Genomic DNA, 9,886 nt, shown 5'->3' with positions numbered 1-9,886 from the left:
GTTCCCCACCCTCACCAGTGCCAGAAGAGACCTTATTACCTGTTCTCTGCTTTTCCAAATTGTGAGCACGCATGACTCATGCACTCAATGCTAAAATTGACTTTTCAAGGGAATAGAGTCGTGATCTCTGAAAGGATAACACTAATAAAGCTGGTTCCACTGTGAGTCACTGCTAGAAAGACCAAAGCCTCCACATTTTCCATCTGTCAATTGGATTCTGGAATACAGCTATGATAATAAAAGATTTAATACAATTGGCCACTAGTAGCTAAGTTCAAGAAACAAATCTCCATTTAAATAAGTGATTTTTAGAAAAGGGAACCCTCATACACTGTTGGTGGCAATGTAAATTAGTGCAGCCACTGTGGAAAACAGTATGGAGGTTCCTCGAAAAACTAAAAATAGAACTACCATATGATCCAGCAATACCACTCCTGGGTATATATCTGGAAAAAATGAGAATGCTAATTCAAAAAGATAGATGCATCCCACTGTTCACAGCAGCATTATTTACAATTCCCAAGATATGGAAGCAACCGAAGTGCCCATAAATAGATGAAAAGATAAAGATGTGGTCTGTGTGTATGTGTGTGTGTATATATATGGCCATATGCAGCAACATGGATGGACTAAGTGAAATAAGTCAGACAGAGAAAGACATATATTGTACGATATCACTTATATGTGGAATCTAAAAAATACAACAAACTAGTAAATATAACAAAAAATAAGCGGACTCACACATATGGAGAAAAAACTAGTGGTTACCAGTGGGGAGAGGGAAAGGAAGGGCAGTATAGGGGTAGAGGGTTAAGAGGTACAAACTATTAGGTATAAAATAAATAAGCTACAAGGATATATTGTACAACACAGGGAATATAGCCAAGATTTTATAATAACTATAAAAGGAATATAACTTTTAAAAATTGTGAATCACTATATTGTACACCTGTAACATATAATATTGTACATCCACTATACTTCAACAAAATAATAAAATAAAAAAATAATAAAGCAAGTGGTGATTTTAGTTCACTTAAGAGAAATGTGTAAGGATATTAAATATTCTTGCAGCTCTTTCTTCTACTGGGAATACATCCAAAGGGAAAATCAGAGTCGGGTCACCATTTCTGGAAGGAAGAAAAATGAGCCCCCTGCTGTGGAACATGAGATCTTTACTGAGCCTGAAACCCGAAATTCTCCCACTTCTGTCTCTCTTTGCCCTTCCCTCACCCCCTCTTAACTCCTCCCTCCCCTCCCAAACACATCCTGCTAACTAAGCCTTAAACCTTGTACTCGGTCCCATTTATGCCACTTCGTGTTGTCCTTTCCCAAGTCCCCGAGCTGCAGCCGAGCTGTAACCCCTCCCTGCATCAGCCAAAGCGCTAACCACTGAGTCGCACTGTTCTGGTTCCACCAGCTCCCATCAAGGGCCTCACTTTGCTGGCCAGTTGTTTCTACACTAAGTTGCCTCAAAGCATATAGAAAAGGACCTATGGCTTGTTTTCTTAAGTGACGTATTATGTTAATCCCTCTGAAAAGGATGGACATTTTCCAACAATAACCATGACAGGGCAAGACCCTACTTTCTTTTTTTTTTTTTTGGCCGAGCCGCACGGGATCTCAGTTCCCCGACCTGGGATCGAACCCGTGCCCCCAGCAGTGGAAGTGCAGAAGCCTAACCACTGGACCTCCCGGGAAGTCCCAAGACCCTACTTTTCATGTGTCCGACTCAGACTTGTCCTGGAACGATGCATTTTGAACTTACGAACTAATTCAATAGGAACAATGTTTTGAAATAAGTGAGTTCTTAATCACCCAATTCTGAGAAACTTGAATCCTTATCACTTATTTTAATATCCTTTAGGAATGTATTTTTTATGATTCTCCTTTCCAGCAATCATCATTACAGTCATCATCTTCACCTGTACATCACCCACCTGCATAGCACATTAGATTTTCTAAAAGGCTTTATGTACCTAATCTCATCTCTTTTTTAAAAAATATTTATTTATTTATTATTTATTTTGGCTGCGCTGGGTCTTAGCTGCAGCATGTGGGATATTTAGTTGCAGCATGTGGGCTCCTTAGTTGCGGCATGCATGAGCAATCTAGTTCCCTGACCAGGGATCGAACCCTGGCTCCCTGTATTGGGAGTGTGGAGTCTTAACCACTGGACCACCAGGGAAGACCCTGTCTAATCTCATCTGATGCTCCCAAGGACCCTGTGAAGCCGGGCCTAGGATTTCCATTTCATGGGGAAGGGAGCTTAGATGCAGTAAGATAAAGGAATTTATACGGGACAAACGGCAAGTGGCAGCGCTGAGGTTTGAAGTCGAGCCTGCCTGGGTGCCTCCTTACACAGTAGTGTTGAGACAGAGAGAGACAGAGAGACAGAGAGATAGATAATATCAAGAGCTCTGCTCTCAGACTTCCTGGATGTGAACCCTGGCGCTGCCATTTACCAGCCAGGGGACCTTGGCCCCGTTACTTAACCTGCGTACCTGCCTTCTCATCTGTAAAATGGAAATAATGATGCTCCATCAAAGAGCAATCAGAAGGAGAAAACAAGTGGACATGTGTAAAGCACACAGAACGGCACGGAAAGCGCCACAGGTTAGCCTTATATACACATGTGCTGCGTCTCACACGCTGTTCTGCCGGTGAGCGCTCAGCATAAAAATCAGGGTCCAGACCAGGACCATATGACCCAGTGTCCATGTCTAAATGACTAGGAAAAAAGGATACTCAGCGGGTATTCTGGATATCAGTTTTCCTGAGTTCTGTGCAAAAAAGCCACCGGGCTGAAGCAGCTGTGGTTAGGGATTCAGGTGTTGAAAAAGCTGGGAAGGGTCTCCTGTCTGTTCATGGATGCAAAGGGCATCCGTTCCGGCAGGTTCTGATCTCTGCCAAGGTCAGGAAGCTCTCCGTCTCTCCTGGTCCCTTCATTAGTCAGTGGCATCGAGGAAAACAATGGCTTACATTTCCACTTCAATCTTCCCACAGAAAAGAGTTCAATCTGATACGGCAAAATGCTACCATATTTCAAAGCTCTCATTACATACTTCAAAGAGAGTTTAGGAGCTTTTTTCTGTATTTCTCTTCAGTTATTCATAACAGCAATCCTTGAAATATTTACACTCCTTTCTCCGGTGGCCAGCGGAGAATGCTGATGGAAAGCTCTCTGCACGCCTGGGACAGGCTACGTGCGACGTTGGGGGCTGGAGACAAGGCCCGGGGGGTGCGGGCGGGTCGGCTTCCCCACGCTGCCTTCAGGGGCTTTTCGTTCTACAAAAGGCTTGCTCTACTTTCTGAAACTAGGGATGTTTTCCTCTTAAGATCCGGGTTTTAGCAAATGGGATCTATTTTATCTAATGTTGTTCTCAAGGAAGAGCCCTTAATCAAACCCAAGTAAACGTGAAAAAGTGGGAATGTCCTCCCTCCAGCAAATGAGAAGTGGCTCGTTAGCGGACGCTGGGGACGCTGTGATCCAGACACTGGCGCAGCTGGCACCCATCCTGACAGATGACCCATTCCCATGGTTACTGACACCAGAAACGTTACCTCTGCAATCAGCACACACAAAGATCCTTTAAAGAGAGTGTAAAAATCAGAGCGCCGTCAACAATTAGTGAACACTGCCAACGGGCACGGAGGCTGCACTTACACAATGCTGCTTTCAGGGCATCAAAAGGGGTGGGGGGGACGCACCACGGCTGCACCAGCCAATCTTGCAGGAAGCAGAGAAGACGCTCGTGTTCGGGGGGCTGAACCCACAAACATCTCTGTAGGGTAGAAGGCCCTACCCACAAACATCTCTGTACAAATTTGTTATCAGTCACAGGCGCAAAGTGAGAAAAACGCCTGTCTGATTGGTCATCTTTGAATGCTCAACTTCACTAAACCCACAGTCAGTTTTTAAGTTCTTTTTTTAAACGAATAAACTTTATAAACGAATAAACTATTTTTAAACGAATAAACTTTATTTTTTAGACCAGTTTTAAGGTCACAGAAAAATTGAGCAAAAGTACAGAGAGTTCTGATACAGCCCCTGTGCCCCCTACAGTGAACTCCCCCGGCATCAGCATCTCCCAGCAGATGATGCACTGATAACAACTGATGACCCTGCATGGACGCATCTTCATCACCCAGAGTCCATAGTTTACCACATGGTTCACTCTCGGTGTCGTACATTCTATGGCTCTGGGCAAATGCATAATGACATGCATCCACCATGACAGTATCCTACAGAGTACTTCCAATGCCCTAAGATCTCTGTGCTCCTCCAATTCATCCCTCCCTCCCCACTAAGTCCTGCCAGCCGCTGGCCTTCATACTGTCTCCATAGCCTTTTCCAGAATGTCATAGCATTGCAATCACACAGTAGATAGCTTTTTCACATTGGCTTCTGTCACTTAGCAATATGCACTTAAGCTTCCTCCATGTCTTTTCATGGCCTGATAGCTCTTTTTTTTTTTTTAGTGCTGAATAATATTCCATTGTCTGGATGGACCACTGTTTAATTTATCCGTTCACCTACTGAAGGACATCTAGGTGGCTTCCAAGTTTTGGCAGTTGTGAACAAAGCTGCTATACACATCCACATGGATGGACGTAGAGGTTATCATATTAAGTGAAGTAAGTCAGAGAAAGACAAATATCATATGATATCACCTATTTGTGGAATCTAAAAAAATGATGAAAATGAACTTATTTACAAAACAGAAATAGACTCACAGAAATAGAAAACAAACTTATGGTTACCAAAGGGCACAGGGGGAAGGCGGGGGAGATATAAATTAGGAGTTTGGGATTAGCAGAGACATACTACTATATATAAAATAGGTAAACAACAAGGACCTACTGTATAGCACAGGGAACTATACTCAATATCTTGTAATAACCTATAATGGAAAAGAATCTGAAAAAGAATATATATACATAAGAATTTATATATACATATATATGTATAACTGAATCACTTTGCTGCACACTTGAAACTAACACAACATTGTAAATTAACTATACCTCAAAAAAAACTTAAAAATTTAAAAAAGAAAAAAGAGTGAAAAAAAATCTGCATACAATTTTTTGTGTGGACAGACGTTTTCAACTCCTTCGGGTAAATACCAAGGAGCACGATTGCTGGATCATACGGCAAAAGAGGATTCTTAGTTCTGTAAGAAACTGCCAGCTGTCTCCCAAAGTGGCTTCTCCATCGTGCCTGCCCACTAGCGTGAATAAGAGTTCCCCACAGTGTTTGCAAAGGGCTCTGGGAAACGCAGTGTACTGCAGCCATACATTACTACAGTCAAATGCTGTTACGTCTTAGTAACAAAATAAGGATAAAGAACTTCAAGGAAAGGAAGTGTGGCTGTTAAATGACAACGGTTGCGTTTTCAACTGCAGTGGATTATTTTCCAAGTCTTGAAATAGGAAGTCAGATGAACTCCCACAAGAAAGCTTTGACGGAGTGGATGAGTCATTTACTGCACATATTTTATTCTGTCTAAAGAACGTCAGCACCTTGAGGCAACCCAGGCTTTCATAAACTCTAGTCCAAACCCAGTACATCCCAAAGCCCCACCCTGTTGTGCTGAAATGCCTGCGGTAGAACCTGGATTGCGCAAAACTCTAATTCCTGTCACAATCGCTCAAGCGTTCAATGGACAGAAGTTTACTTCCTACAGCATCATTTCTTCACTAAAAGGTTGTTAAATCAATTTGTAGTATCAGTAAGATAATAATCTAACTATAGGAACAAAGTGCTTTTGCATTTTGCAATATAATCTGCAAAGTCAGTGAAAATGCTCTTTATTTCATGTTTATCATTTATTCTTTAAAGAAAGAATAGCAGTTTATCAATACTTTAGTAGCTGCTAGGATGGCCTTAAGTGGATGTGATTTGATAAATACAGACACAGATACATTCTGCACATATATACATAGAAAAGTAGATAGATATACATATAATGTTGAAACAGGAGAGAAAGGGGCAGGGCACAACCTTTAAAAGAATGACATAGCCATAGGACATGACAAAAACTGGTTTGAACCAACTAGGTCCAAGATGGTGGAAGGTTTGACTTCCAGTGGACCTTGAGCCTCATCATACACTCATTGTAATATATCAGCTAAATGACACACCCATAGGTGCCATGACAGTTCCAAGGCTGACCATCAAAGACCAAAAAGTGGGTGGTGGCCCAATTCTTGGAAATCTCCGCCCCTTCCCCCAAATAGTTGGAATAATCCTCCCCCTCATTAGCCTATGAAATTACCCAGACCATAAAACCTAACCATGCCATATTTCAGGGCCTCTCACCTTCTGAGATGGCCCATGCTCTGTCTGTGGAGAGTGTATCTCTCTAAACAAATCCACTTCTTACCTATCACTTTGTCTCTCACTGAATTCTCTCTGCAATGAGACATCAAGAACCTGAGCTTCATTAAGTCTTGAGACCAGATGTGTGATCTCAATTAAAAGACCATGGGTTCAAGTCCCAATCTGAGGTGTGCAGTTTCAATGTGATCTCCATGTGAGCAAGGGTTTTTTGTTTATGTTGTCCGTTTATCCCAAGCACCTAGAAAAGTGCCAGCACATCGAAGGTATAACCACATATAGTTTCCTAATATCTACACACACACACACGCACACACACACACACAAATGAATGTGAAGGTTCCCTCCTTCCACCCCCGAATTCAATGTTGTTGATGGGTCTTCTTTGTGTTTTCTTGTGGGGAGGACCGGAGCTCTCTCTCCTCAAGGCTGTAATGGAGCTTCAGTCCTGGGCATCCCTAGCCTCCCCAGTGCCCAGCGAGGGCTCACCTGATTCTTGCTCTTGGTGTCTCGGATTTGATTCTGGTCCACTGGGTCCTGGCTTGGCCCTGTGGGTTACTTCTGCTTCACCTCCGCACTTGGGTCCCCAAACCCAGCTTGCAAAGGGCCCTTGTTTCTTCTTTGCTTCACTTTGATGTACTTCTTTGAAGCTCCAAACAGTAACTAAACATGACATATCTGACTTCTGGTCTCTTCAAGCATTACAGCATCCTTTTCCTTGGTGCTAATGGTTGGTATTTGATGATATGCTACTAAGAGCTCTCAGGGAACAAAGCCAGCTGCTGGGTAACGCCCTTTGCACACCATCACATGGTCAACCAGAACAAGACTGGCCAAAAGGCTGCAGACTGGCTAAACTGCTGGGCTTGCTAGCATGATAACTTCCAAACAGACTTCACCTGAAGGGGCCGATACAGCAATCATTAAACTCTGCTTTGTTCTCTTGTAAGGAGTTAATGTACATTCTGAGATTAACCAGGCCTGAGTACGATCATGTGTTTGTCTGGCCTCTGGGGCGGAGGCGGGGGAGCGATACAGAACAGGATAATGCGGGTGTCCGTCCCTCCAGGGGGCCTGCCCTGCCTGCCATGAAGTTGGGCTGACAGGGCTTGGCTGGTGCACACCCCCTGTAAGGGCCCTCATTTCTCTGCCTCACAGGAACATCAGCACACCTCTGCCCACGAAGACACCTGCGAACCGACAAGCTCCTCGGTCCTGTCTTCCTTCTCAGTGGACAGCACCACGGAGCAGGTGAGAGCCTGGCCGGCAGCCCGTCACAGGCGGATTCCAATCCCTGCTACTTACGACCTGCATCGTTTTAGGAAAGTTGCATAAGTTCCCCAGCCTTCGGGTCCTGTCACTGTAAAACGGCAAAACTTACCACCAACCACACAGGCTGTGACAAGGTGGTGCCAGGGAGCGTAGAGCGCGGAGGGCACAGAGACCTGGGGGCTCTGTCCCGACTGCTCCCCCACGGCCGTCGTAACACCCGGAGGGACCAGCCCGCCTGGCCGCCTCTGCGCATGCCCCGTGCCCGGACGAGCGGCATCAGCCCCACCTCCCATCGCTGACCCCACTGCGTGGCGCAATCACGTGAGACGTGGACTTTACTCAAGACTTTATGAGGATTCAGTAAAGAGGACTCAGCACCCAGCGCACACCCGTTTAACACCTCAGATGTTTCCCTCGACTGGAATCAGCCTCAGACCTCCTGCTGCTCTCCCACAAGGCAGAGTTGAAAGATCTCGGTGATGCCCTGAGCCCTCCATCGGTGATGCCCTGAGCCCTCCAGCCCCGCCCGGCAAGACACGGGGCCGCGCTCAGCAGCTCCCCGCCTGGCTGGCAGCTGGTGTGGACCTGAAACCCCACGGCTTTGGCCCAGACATCTCTCTGGGGCTCTCCGGCTCTCAGGGAAGAAAGACACAGGCAACCCCGACGTGAGAAGCGACCAGCTTCTCTGACAGCTTCTCTGGGGCTGCTCGAGTCCGCACAGCAAGGTGGGCTCAGGGCTGCCCATCCAGGCCCGCGACTGCAAGGCCCTACCTGTCCTGCCCTCCTCCCGTGCGCCCCTGGGCTTTAAGGGGAGAACTGCCGTTCTGTGCCGCCCTGCCCCGGGCACGTGCAGTTTAATGAGAACGCTGGAGACGCCCAGATCAACTCCCGTCAGCCACGACACAAAGCGAACCAGAGCAAGAGGCCGGGAGCGCCTTTGAGTAATCCAGCCACAGGCGTGGTTTCCTGGCAGCACACGAGGTGCCCGCCCCCGGCCTCCCTCCTTCCCTCCGGTGGGTGCAGCTTACCTCCCGCTGCACCTGCTCCCGCCTGCAGGCCTGGATCTGTCCAGTGGTGGGAAGTGGACCGCGCGCTTGACGTCCTCCTGCTCGGCGTCTGAATCTTCGGTCCTCCGCTTACTAGTGGGCGGGTTCCTTAACCTCTCCGAGCTTCAGTTTCCCCATCTGTAAACCATGGATGCTATTACCTCTCAGAGAACTATGGTTAAGATCCAGCACCTGGTACAACGCACATTTCTAACAGAGAGTGACTATTTGTTCCTGATTTGGGCAGAGCTGGGTTTGGGGTTCCCATACCCACCTGGTGGGCTTTCCCGTGAGGACCAGGGACCCGGACCGCAGGATTTCACTCTCATCACCCTTGCTTTCCCTCGTATAATTCTGCCAAGTCCCCCACCTCCAGGGGACATTGGGCCATGTCTGGAGACATTTGGGGCTGTCACAACCGGGGGGCCTGGGGTGCTACCGGCACCTGGTGGGTGAGAGCAAGGGTGCTGCTGAACATCAGACAACGGACAGGACAGGCCCTGCCACAAAGAACCATCCAGCCCCCAATGCTCGTGAGCTGAGGTCAAAGGCTCTGAAGCAGACCTCGTATCCAGAAGGTATATGCTCTCAGATCAAATGGCATTTCTTATTCAGGGGGGAATGGGAAGACTGTTGGAGACAACTATGTACAAAGTGCACTTGTGGACAAAGTCTCCGAAAAGAAAACCGAGAATTGTTATCGGGAGAATAAGATCTCAGTTGATTTTTCTTGCATTTTAAATCTTCCTGTTGGGTTGTTTGGGCAACATATAAAGAAGAAGAAATGAATTATTCTAGAGTGTGGCACAAGATTCAGCTGGTAATTTAAACAAGATAACCAGACTCGGCGATTCAATGACCTTTCAACTCTCCCCATTCACCCGATGGGTCAATTTGTCCGCATCCCCCGCCCGCTAAGAGACACCACCATCGGGGGAGGGGTGAGAAAGTCCATCCACATGAAAATAACTTAAGTAGGGTTTTTATATGCATTTCATTTTTACTTCATTGTTCATTAAACCAGAAAATGACAGTGGCTGCCATGACCAGTTAGGTCCGTTGGGGAAAAAATTTCTGGTTTGACTGGTTTTTCCTTTAAAACAATTTTTTTTTTTTTCCCCAGAAACTGCTTTGCCCTGCCAAGTCATTCAAAACTGCCAAACTAATGTGTGTAAAACAGAACCGAAGCAGAACGGTAGCTCAGAGGGGGAAAAGTAAGCACTTA

The sequence above is a fragment of the Balaenoptera acutorostrata genome, chromosome 18 (genome assembly GCF_949987535.1).
Source record: "Balaenoptera acutorostrata chromosome 18, mBalAcu1.1, whole genome shotgun sequence".
Lineage (NCBI taxonomy): Eukaryota > Metazoa > Chordata > Mammalia > Artiodactyla > Balaenopteridae > Balaenoptera > Balaenoptera acutorostrata.
This window is presented reverse-complemented; position numbering follows the sequence as displayed.